Raw genomic sequence first — 12,644 nt, forward strand, 5'->3', positions numbered from 1 at the left:
AAGTTGCTCACATTTTATACTTGACTTAGGGCTAAATGTCTGCAACACTTTTTTGACGTTTAAATGATTTAGAGCCTTTAAACAAAGATGCATTATTTAAAAAGATAGTTTCATTGGAGTTATTGTGAAAATTTTAACGGTCTTCTTTTTTTTAGAAAAACAACACAAAGACAGAACTTGCAGTTGTAATTATCTCTAAACTAGCGTTACTAACAAAGCAAAATATTTTCGTCTAGTTATGTAAAAAAGATTTATTGTTTAGATTCGATTGTGCGAGGCAATGAGACTTTTTGCACAACATTATTGTTCCATATTTTAAAATTAGAACAGTTTATTTAAAATCATTCAAGTTGAATTTAATCTGAAAGGAAAAATAATTAAAATCCTGAAGAATTTTGTCAATTTTTAATTTACTTAAAATACTGAAAAATGGTAGCATGGAGTGAAATCGCCCTCTATCTATACATCTATACATAATAATAAACGCGGCTGTGTGTGTGTCTGTAATCACAATATATCGCCCCAGAAGCCTCGCCCAGGCACGAAACTCGGCGTAAAATTGTGTTTTGACATAATGAAGAAGTATTTTTTTTCTTCAAAAATTTGGAATTCTTTTTAGTTATCAGTCATTTTGTAAAAAAATCTATGCTTTTTCGTCTTCAAAGAGCCATATTCAAAAAACTATTAAAAAATGCATATACTTTTCTCCATTCTTATAAATGTATGCTAATGCGAACCTTACAATTGGAATATTAATTTTTGACAATTTAAGCCATTAATATACGAAGGAATTAATAATTTTATTGTAAAGTTCGCATTAGTTTACATTTATCAAAGTGGAGAAAAGTTTAACTTTTGTATTAAAAATGTGGCAGCATATTTGATACGTAAATAGAACGCTTCGCTTTGATATATTTGTCGCTGTTCATAATAAGTTTTTCTTCTTCTTTCCACGCTCTATTTTTTTTTCTTAAGCGAGGACGATAATTTTTGTAGCGATATAGAACTAGATACCATAAAAAATTATATAGAAATAGATATAATAAAATATTAATTCGTTTTCGTGTTCTTTTCATGTATTTATCATTTTAGTTTTTTTTCTTAAGCGTTGTAGCTATATAATATATAAAATAGGAATTTAATTGTTTTTGAAGGAACGATCACACTTATCTTGGATCTCTTTGGATTTTCTATTCTTTATTTTAACAGTTTTTATTAAATGTAATTAGCTATTTTCAGAAAAATACAGTTTGCAGGTAAGCACTTAGATTTTAATATTGAAGTTTCATGATTTGCTTTCGTAGTAATTGTTGTTCTAAAGTATTCGTTGACTTCGTAAAATCCTGATTACTGACATGGCAGAACCGCCTTCCAAAAACTTTGTATTTTGTCAAAGAAAAAAATATTAAGAGATTCTCAAAGAAGAAGAAGGGCCCAAGAAACGTCTGTGGAACGTCAAAGAAGGATGGAACATGACCGAATTTCGACAAGCAATTCTAGAGCCCAAGAAGTATCAGAGAAACGTCAAAGAAGATTAGAAGAGGTTTTCAGCTATTGGCCAATGATGATTTCGAAAGCAACTTTTGTATGCTTTTACAATTTCTGAGGCCCTTTTCTTAAAAAAAAAAACAAGTCTCCAACTGATAGTTATATTATAGGTTAGGTTACCATAGGCCTTAGGTTACCATAGCAAAGTAACATTTTCAAACATCCTCAAGAGCTATAACGCATCTGCAGCAGAACTGGATATGAAGACAAAATTGCAGGAGAGGAACACTTTAATTGTCCACTAATCTTCAGATTTCCCGCTATGTTTTAAAAAACTTTATTTGTGAAAACCTTTTCCGTGGCGGACAGCTGGCCGCCTTTGGCGGCTAGTTAAAAATACAATGAACTTTGAGATCACCAGTGTTAGTTATAGAAAGATAAATCTAAATCATGTAATCAATGGAATTAATGTACTACAATTAATTAATCGATAATACTTAGTTTATTTTTATTTTTCATTCAGATAAGAATACTTATTAAGTTTATAAAAATAATTCCGTTCAGTTTATCTTTTCTTTTATCGGTTATTCAGATTTTTAAATCGTTCCTGTTGGTAATCGAATTATCGTAAACACATAGATAAATAATTTATTCTATTATCTAAAAGAAATACTTACAGTTATCTAAAAGAAATATTTGCAGAATCTGTCGAGCGTAGTGGGGTCGTCTAAACACCATAACATAATTAATCTCTAGCTACAGATTTTATTGGGCAAGTAGCCATATAGCAAATTAAAACTATATCTTACAAAAATATTTATTATGAAACTGGTAAATGTTTTTTTTTCACATGTTAAGTTATCACAGGTTGGGATATTCTTTTATTTTATTAAAATTTTTTCAGTAGTTAAGCTTTAAGAAAGTAATATTTTTGAATAACAGTTAAATAACCTTATTTATATGATACAATATGCATTTAAGTAAGCGTAATAAGTTTAAATATAAAGGTAACAAAAGAAGTAACTTTTGCTTGTTTGTTTGTTAAAACAACATTCGTGTCCTATTAACTATTTAATCAATTTTTTTAGGAACTATAAACACATTTGTATAGTTCGTTTGGGTGTCAAGACATGATAGATCTATTATATTTTTATGTATTTTAATTAGGTCATCTTATTTTTTGATCTCTATTAATTTTGTATCTATATACATATTTCACCGGAATTGTTCCAGAGTGAAATTACGATACAAAATTATAACTGAAGTTCACAATATTCTTTAAAGGTTTTTTAAAAACTGGTTTGTTTAGTTGCTTTTTTATATAAATAAATAGTTTTTATGTTTAATGAAATTGTCCTAAACCGTAAAATCCGATTTTGAGAATATTATTATTAATTCAAATTTCGTAACCTATCTTAATTTTATTTAATTTTTGAAACTAATTTTTGAAGTCCATCGCATTGAACATTTCAAAGTTTTGAAAGTTAAAAAAACAGAAAGTGTTAAGAATATAAAAAGTTAAATAAATAAATATTAATCAATCAGATAAATATTTAATAGTAACTTGTTTAAGTTAAATGTTCCTGCAGTTATTTTGTTCTATTATTTTTATTTTCAGAAGATTATAAATTTATAATATCAATATATTTGAAATAAGTATATGAAAGACAAAAAATAAAATTGAGCGTAATATTTAAATGTTTTTTTCAGACTGTTTTTTTTAGTGTTTTATGCTACGTAGTTGAAGAAATCTTCAAAGAATATTCAGTTTATTGACAGGAAATAATAGCTAAGTAATAAAGAATTTTTTTCTCCAAAAACTATGCATGTTTTTATGTTTATGTACTGTGAATAAAGAACGGACTACCCTTAATAACTTTTGATCTAATGATTGGATCTTCACGCTTTATGACTCATTCTTAATGTTTCGAAAGGGTGACATCAAATATGCTAATTAATTAGTGCAGACGATTTCTTAAGTCACGAAATCAGACACGAAAAGTTTCTCTGAATAAACATTCCTAATTTTCGACGGATTCGAACTTCTCACCCCCAAGACATAGGACGTAGCCGTCTTCTCGGAAATATGGCCCCCATAGTTCGGTTACGAGAGCTGTCCAAAGTTTGGACTCCTTAATGTTAATTTTACTTTTTGCATATTTAGGGAACTTTTTAAGCAAAATGAAAAAAATTTACACGCAATTATAAAACTCGTTTATCCAAGGAAAATTCCATGCAAAAAAAACTTATAATAAATATTTTTTTAATTATTTTATTTAATATTAGTCAAACTTTCTGAATAGTAAGGTATACAATTTTTCACATCATTTTAAAGAATATAATTTTACATGGCAAAATACAAGATTTGAGAGAACTCGGTCAAATAGTTCCTGAGAAATCGAGTTTCAACTCTTTTGAAGATGAGATTTCTTAAGAACTATCCAGCCGATTTCGCTCAAACTTTGTATTTTGTCATGTAAAAGTATTTTCCTTAAAATGATGCAAAAATTTCTATTCCTTAAAATTCAAATTTTTTTCGACTAATATTAAAAAAATAATAATAATAAAATAGGAAATATTTAAAAAAATTTTTTTTGCATGAAATTATCTTTGGATAAATTAGTTTTATAATTGTTTAATTTTCAATTCCCTTAAAAGAATTCCTGAAATATAGTGAAATACGTAAAAAGTTAAAATTAACATTAAGGGGTCCAAACTTTGGACGACTCTCCTGACCAAACTATGAAGACCATGTTCCCAGATTGCGACTACCCCCTATATTTAAAGGGTATGAAATCTAAATCTATAAAAAAAAAATGGTATGATTATTCAGAGAAAGAGCGTTTTTTCGTCTGATTTCTAAAATATCGTCTATGCTAATTAATTAGTATATTTAAGGTTTCACAATCAAACCATGAAGATTGAGTCCTAGAACGTGAAGATCCAATTATTAATTCAAAAGTCATTCATGGTGACCCGTATTTTATTTTGCGCACTGTACATACACCGAAGAGTCATTACATTATGGATCAACCTGCTAATAACACGTAGGACCACCTGAATGGCTGAACCTGGTCTGCAACTATGTTCAAGTAACTTAGAGACGTCAGGGATTGTTCTATGAGGATTATGGGTCCTAATGTGCCCCAAGAAAACGTTGTTCCTGGGCGAGAAACCATGAAAACCTGGGCGAGCCCATTGTTATAGATGGAGGGTGGTCGTAATGTAATGGCTTTGCGGTGTATATTTCCATTTTAAATTTGCTTAGAGAGTTTCGGCATGAATTATTGTTTTTAGATGCATGAACAATAAGATAATTTTCACAGATTCTTATTTAAACAAAGGTGCTTAATTTTTCATGTGCAACGATGCTGAATTTAATTATTGAAAAAGCAATAATTAAACTTGGTTTGCAATAATTTTCGTATTAATAGTGGTGAGATAAACTTATTTTAATTGAATTTCTTCCAGAAAAAAAAACACTTTGCAATGCATCTACTGATATTATGAAATCGTTGAAAAAGATTTGCAAGTTTTTTTCAGACATCTGTTGCTGCAGAACTATAAAAGCTGTGCACTGTGAACTTTTCACTTGAAACTGACTTAGCGCAGATTATGTGTGGTAGCAAGAGAAAAAAATTTCTAGAAGAGCCTGCTGAAACACTTTCTCTGTTAAAATTTTTCACTATTCATATGTTCTTAAGGTTGCATTGAGTAGACCATTGCTTCTCAGCCACTGGTCCGTAAACACTATTCGGAGGTCCGCTATCTTATTACCATAGAGGAAAAACTTGTTTAACTATCTTCAAATCAAAGATTACCTACAATTTTTAAGCATTTGCACACGTATCTGGTCCATGTAGCATCATTTGCTCGCAATTGCTAGGGCAATCGCATGCAGTGTGAATACGACAACAGCAGTTGTATTAGATTCTGTTGTTTCAGACTCAAAATGCTTTTTATTGCAGGGAGTATGTGAATGATCAGAAAAAATTGGTTTAAAAATTTTGTATTTAAAATTTATATCAATATTCTAAATTTTATTCAGAACATTAGCTTAATTTCTACCGATCCTCGATTAAACACAGAAATCTTGTACCGGTCCATCAAGTAAATCGGTTTAAGAAACGCTGTCTCAGAAACCTCTAAGAAATGGAGCAAGACTGCTGACTAAAGACAACCTTTTTTCTGTGGTTTCTGCATTCCATGCTGTTGTCTGCTTTTAACGTGATTTTCGGCGGAAAAACAAATAAAAATCGAATCATAGATTCCATTTTTTATAGTTTTTGGTAGGAAAAATACAAAAGCCGATCATGTTTGACGTTGCCTCACTTTATCGTGCTGAATGGTCTTAAAAATAAAGAGTGCCATGGAAGATTCCGTGGCTTGAAAATAAGAGTAAGAAAATAATACATAAACCATTGCATATTATATGCAACTACATTTATGAATAAATTAATAATATACTAGGAGGCTTCGCCCCCTGCTCGCTCTCGCTCGCCAACCCCTGGAACTGCTTTCGCAGTTCATTTCGGATTGATTCGCAATCCGATGCTCGCTTTGCTCGCTCATTGGATACGTTCTTAACGTCTAGCTTTTGTATACTTTTTTGAACACTGAAGTTCCGAAGACTTTTCACTGTAGAAAATTCTAAACCTGTGCATTTCAATATTAATTTGAAATTGCAAACAGTTCACATATTTATCTTAATCACACTATTCTAAATTTCAGTTGTTGCGAAAAGTAACTGTTGTAAGTTTTGTTTTAAAGTCTTTCCCACCAGAGGGCTAAAACCATGCGTTGTAAAACAATATGAAATAGTACTGAAAGCCGGATGTAAAGCATCTGCTTCGATGAAGATTATTTTGCGAGAATTTTTTTGATAATTCACCCGATTAGACATATGATGCTCACTACGTGCTCTTGCTCGCGGAGGCTTATCAATTAAAACGTATTAGCGTTTTATATAACATGGATTAGCCATATGATGCTCACTACGTGCTCTTGCGCGCCGAATTCAATCAATTAAAAATGAAAACTGTTGCCAGCGCGAGAAAAGAAATATCATCGGTTTTATTGATAAATACGTACGTATTAGCGTTTTATATAATATAGATAGATTGTTTTAATTGTACTTTCTAAGGTAAATTGTACAGCGAACCATTATAAGTTAGTATTACGAAGGCATGTGTTTCATCCGAACTGAAGTGGACATAAAAATACAAATAATTTACATGCTAATGAAATTATAAAAAATGTTCAAGTGTTGCGTCAAAGCGAAGCAATATGGTAGGAACAAACTTTAAAATACTGCTATAGAAATATTTTTGGTCAGAAATAAAATTTTAAACTGATTCTTTGAATTCTTTATTTTAAAATTCTGAAATAAAAAATATGTGTGTAAATCTAACAAAAGAGGAAATGGCGCAATAAACATTTTAGTGCAATAAAAAAATGAGATATTATTAATCTTGTTTAGCATACTTTGTTTATTAAACTGCATTCTGAATTTCCTTAAATTTATTCTTCCTTAAATTTATTCTTTCTTAAAAACTCCGTACTTTAATTATGAAAAAAATATATTTGGGGACATGAAAATAATGGTTTTTGAGAGAATGACCCAATTAAGATATACGTTGCATGCACCAAATAGAACTTTACATTTGTTACAGATTTAAAATTTTGTTATTCTGTTAAAGATTAACTTCAATAACTTGATTTAAAGAAACTATTCTAAACTTGAAATATTATAGCTTAATATCATACAAAATGTCTCCCTCCACTATATCCTCAAATCTAGACAATAAGACTGCTACAAGTCTAGACGGCATTATTATATTGTGCAAGTTGCGCCTACTTTAGGCGTAATCACAATTCTAAGTTTTGTCTTTGTATATTTAAAAAAAAGATGACCATTAAAATTTTTACAATAATTTCAAGAGAACCATTTTTTAAAATAATGCACCTTTGTCTAAAGGTTCTAAATCATTTGACCGTCTAAAAAGTATCGTAGACATTTAGACTCAGGGTAAGTATAAAAGTGAGTTACTTTTGCAACTTCAACAAAATTCTGTACTGAAGTTATAGAAAACATTCCAAATGTAACATTCAAAATGATGAAACTTATGTTTTGTATTCAAGTGCTCACATGCTACACAAGTTTTGTACAGATCCAATTTTTATTACTTTATATATTTAACTGAATGAGTATCAACTTTTGCATACTACTTTCCTCACTGTAAGTATTAGTAACTGTAGTAAAAGTAAATATGTGTTCTTAGTGATATGAGTTAACTTATTCTGAATTAACATAATTTTACTTGAGAAATCTTAGCTTATGTTTAACAAGACTCATCATACAATGATTTAGTTATGAATCTGTGATTATCTATCGTTTGTGATTATTTTGAGCTAATTTCTATGCCATGAAGTTTTTTAATAATTGAAAAAATATTCCGAACCTTTTAAATAAATATTGCATCTGTTGAATCGGTTCGATTTGGAAATCGAAAGGACTTTGTTTGCTGGAGCATTTTTTGGATGTTGATGTCATTTTGCGAAATTTTAACTTCTTGTACGGTCTTTTATGGTTGCGCTGTGAGTCTGCATGAGAAGAGAGCCTTCATTTTGTCGATGACAATCTTTTTTTCAAATCTATTTATTTATTTATTTTCATTTTTGATTTTGAAAGCTTTACAGTATGTGACATCTTCATGGGGCTTTATCTATCTTTAATAGGGTCAAACAAATAATTTTGCCACGTGCTGAGATGTATTTGTGAAGGTTTTGGATTCAATCCTCAGTGGTGGCTTGAAGTCCTCTTGATTTCTGTTTGATAGATACCGGCTGGTATGAGAAGTAACTACAGCTTGCACGCAGTGCTGACATAATGCCAAAATCATTGGGCTGGTCATGAAACTGCAGAGAATAAATTTCCATGACCCCTTGGTCTTTAACCGGTTGTTTCGGCCATGCTTTTCCTTTGTTACTCAATACCTCGTCTGCCAATATGTAAATCTTTCTGTAAAGGATTTCACTAACTTCTACTAATTTCTACATCAAAACTTTAGCAAAAGCACTGCTAAAGTATTGATGTATTTTTGTACCTGCAATCTATTCGCGTATGCAAGTAAGCTCTTTTACTGTTTTCCGAGGAACCTGTACAAAGAAGCTCTGGATTTCATCTTCATCAACGATAATCTTCCTTTCAGATAATTAGAGCTATCCAGAATGTCAGACAATCTTAACTATACATGAGTTATTAATTCATGCGTTTCTCATTACCTTGTCTACGAATGCTTGTTTAATAGGCTGTCACGTGGGTAGCTATGTGCTAGCTTTTCGAGTACTTTTTTTAAATCTAAATTATCTATATTTTTTGTTTACATTCAAATGATATTCAAATAGATCCAAGAAAGGAAATAAATAAAGGGCAATAGCTTTTGACGTCAATGATAACGCGGAATATTGATTTAAATAGTACAATGTACATTAAATAGTTTAAATGTAGGTTACTAAGTGGGTAGAAAAATAATAGATATATAGATTTGTTGTAAAAAAAGCATACTTTTTGAAAGCAAGCGGCAGGATTCTTAAAAACAGCAAAAAAATTTCTCTTCACCCCTCTCTCTCTATATATATAATTATATGCTTTAGTGTCTGTATTTTTGAAATCTTGCTGTAAAAATTGCAACTCCTTTATAACTAACTAGAGATCCTGCTTGACTGAATATTGGAACTTCATAGCTTATGACGACAACCCAAGTTATGAATATTTCCTTTTTAAGCAGAAAATAGCCATATTTTAACAGGGAAAGCCGAGGTTTACCTTTTTTTAGCATTTTTTATAGCATCTTTTGATTTTTCTCTGCTAATAACGCATTTCCTAATTGAAGAAAATAATTACGAATTATTTCTTTCGAAAGTTTGGAATGTGAAGATTCCCAATCTGTACTCAGAAAGAAGGATCTGCTAAATGAATTTCGATGAAAAATGGATTTCTAGATTTCTCGATTTCCGATATTCCATCTCCAATAATAGTTTAAAATAATTCCTAGCAAATAAAAAATGAGATCACTAAAGATTAGAGTAAACTATGAAGTTTCAAAAGCTGAAAAAATGTTTTCAAAATATTAAAATGCAAAAAAATTATGATCTCTCTCAATCATAGAAAAAGTTGAAATGAAGAAAGACGGAAAGTATAGCTTGAGTACCCAAATTTCATTGAGAGCTCTGAATCAATATTAGGTGGCTGATATGAAAAAGCGTTTGAGAGCAATATGAAATAGTGGTCATATGACACACCGTTTTAATTTTTTATTATATACAAAGTAAAAGCAAAGATTATGTTACTATGTAAAATAGCAGGTAAAAAAGTAAAGTGTAAAGTTTTTCTTCCTGTTTTTTTGTAAACTTTTAAAAGCACAGAAAAATGAGCATCATGCTCCTAAATAATAAAACATTCGACAAAATTCAAATCTTCTCTTCCTGGAGTAATATCAGTTTTTTAAATCTCTAAAAATATTACGACAAGCCATATCTATAAAGCTGTGTCTCTCTTTTAAAAACAGTACCGTTTGTGCTAACGTCCTAAAATTTCAACATTTCCTGCAAGGGGCAAGTTTAATTTTTGATTCTAAAACTTTCTAAAATTTCAACTAGTACTTCGGGAATGATGATCGAAAAAGAAATTTTTTGCATAGGTTTAACATAAACATAGGTTTAACATTGTTACAAATTAAACAGCTGACATTTTTTTTTTCAATTATTATTTCCTTATGTCATGTGAGCTTGATCAAGATGGACGTGGTTATTATTTTTAATTTTTCTATTTATTTTTCCTTTTATGCATTTATTATCCATACATTATCCATTTATTTATATATATTTATTTAATAAAATTAGAAATCCCAGCATTACCAAAACGCAATTCCAAATAAGCTTTTAACAATCTTGCAACTATTTGATTATTATAATTATTTATATGTTATCACTTTGCAAATGGAGGTGTATTAAATTTTTGAAATTAAATAAAAACCAAAAATACTGCTTATAAATTTGCTTAAAGATTGTAAATAGTTTACAGCATATGAGAGAACGTAGTTTTCATTGCGTCGACTCTTCCGTTGGGTCAACTCCATTATTTCAACTCTATTATTTAGTAGTTATCGACATCAAGTGCTACCTTTTGACTGTTTAGTATCCTTTATGAGGTTTGAAAATCGCCATCTTGAAAGTGAGTTAACTCTCGTTTAAAGGTATATCCTGTACAGGAACGACACTAATTTTAATTAGCGTTATTTTACTATGATATAATCGAATTTGTGAACGTAATGATAGATACATTTTTATTCATTTTAGACTCAGCTTGATCCCTTCAATGATCCAGCCTTAGTTGTTATTATTGAGATGAAAATCCAACCACGAAAACATTATTATGACTAACAATTTACGTGTTGTACAAACATTTCATCGCATATGATTTAGTAGAAGTATATCAGAAGTAATGAAATATCCGAAAACTTGATTTATTCCTTCTGGATCAATATAGGCACATAAATTTTTTTGAAGAATTAGGTATTGCTCGAAAAAAATGATGTAATAACACTTTCAGTCCCGAGTGACACATTTGCGTAATATTTTTGAGGACTTGAAGATGATAATTTATTAATAATAATTAAATAACTACACTGTTCCGGTGAATGTTTCCAGTTTTCCTCTTTGAGCCGATGGAACTTATTTTTCCAATATTTACTTATTACTTTATTATTATACCGTCTATGCCAAGGTATGCTTGCTTTACAATAGTCGTTGAACAGCCGACTCAATTTTGGGCTTAATACTAATGTTCAATTCTGTAGCCTTATAGCTTTGAGCCCAATCCGAAATGAAAGGAACTTCTGGATTAATTATTGATAGACATTTGCCTTCGTGGAGGACTTTTTGATGCAACTAACACTCATTTGCGTTACAGGAAGAGGTAAACCACTAAAACCACCCACTATTAGGTTGATCGCAAAGGGACTCTAACCCCTTATCCGCCTACCACTGAGGGTATTTTATGAAAGCAGTGTGGTCGGAGCTAGCTGGATGCCGAATTCGTATCGATCGATCATCTCTGGGATTCGAATCTGGCTCACATCATTGGCAGGCGAACGCTTTGTACCCTGAGCCACCGCTCCTCTATGCCAAAGTATGCATAGTATGAGTGTTAATAATGACATTAAGATGCAGAAAACTTTAAAGTTGCCAAATGTGACACCAAATTCAATCGTCAAAAATAAATAGTTCAATGATATCAATCTTCCACATATTACTTTTATAATGATGCTATTCATATTTATTAACACAAAAGCTTGAAAGCTTTTATTCATAAAATTTTTTGGAAATTTGTGAGCGTAAAAGAACTACTTTAATGAGAACGATCCGAAAAATAATGCTATAAAAAAGAATATATATATATATATATATATATATATATATATATATATATATATATATATATATATATATATATATATATATATATATATATATATATATATATATATATATATATATATATATATATATATATATATATATATATATACCCTTAGGAAAATTTGCCATAGAGAAGCCTATGGTAATCTATGGCAACCTATGGCTACCATAGAAATTTGTATGGCAAGATACCATACGCCTATGGTTACCATAGAGATTTGTATGGCACAACACCATAAGCCTATGGCTACCATAGAGATTTGTATGGCACAACCCCATAAGCCTATGGCTACCATAGAAATTTATATGGCAAGATACCATACGCCTATGGTTACCATAGTGATTTGTATGGCAAAACCCCAAAAGCCTATGGCTACCATAAAGATTTGTATGGCAGTATACCATAGACTAATGGTAACCATAAGGATTTGTATAGCACGTCACCATTGGCCTATGGCAACCACAGAAATTTGTATGGCAGTATACCATAGGCCAATGGTAACCTTAAAGATTTGTATGGCAGTATACCATAGAGAAAAGCTGATCTAGATCTCCACCAACGAAACAACAACTTCTATGGAGTCCTCAAAAACATCTTCTAAAAGAAAGAAATATCCATTATTTCACCCCGAAGTTAATTAAATTCAACATGTAAACCCACAAGGCATTCCTGG

Source organism: Parasteatoda tepidariorum, chromosome 3 (genome assembly GCF_982258835.1).
Source record: "Parasteatoda tepidariorum strain Cologne lab strain chromosome 3, Ptep-v5.0, whole genome shotgun sequence".
Lineage (NCBI taxonomy): Eukaryota > Metazoa > Arthropoda > Arachnida > Araneae > Theridiidae > Parasteatoda > Parasteatoda tepidariorum.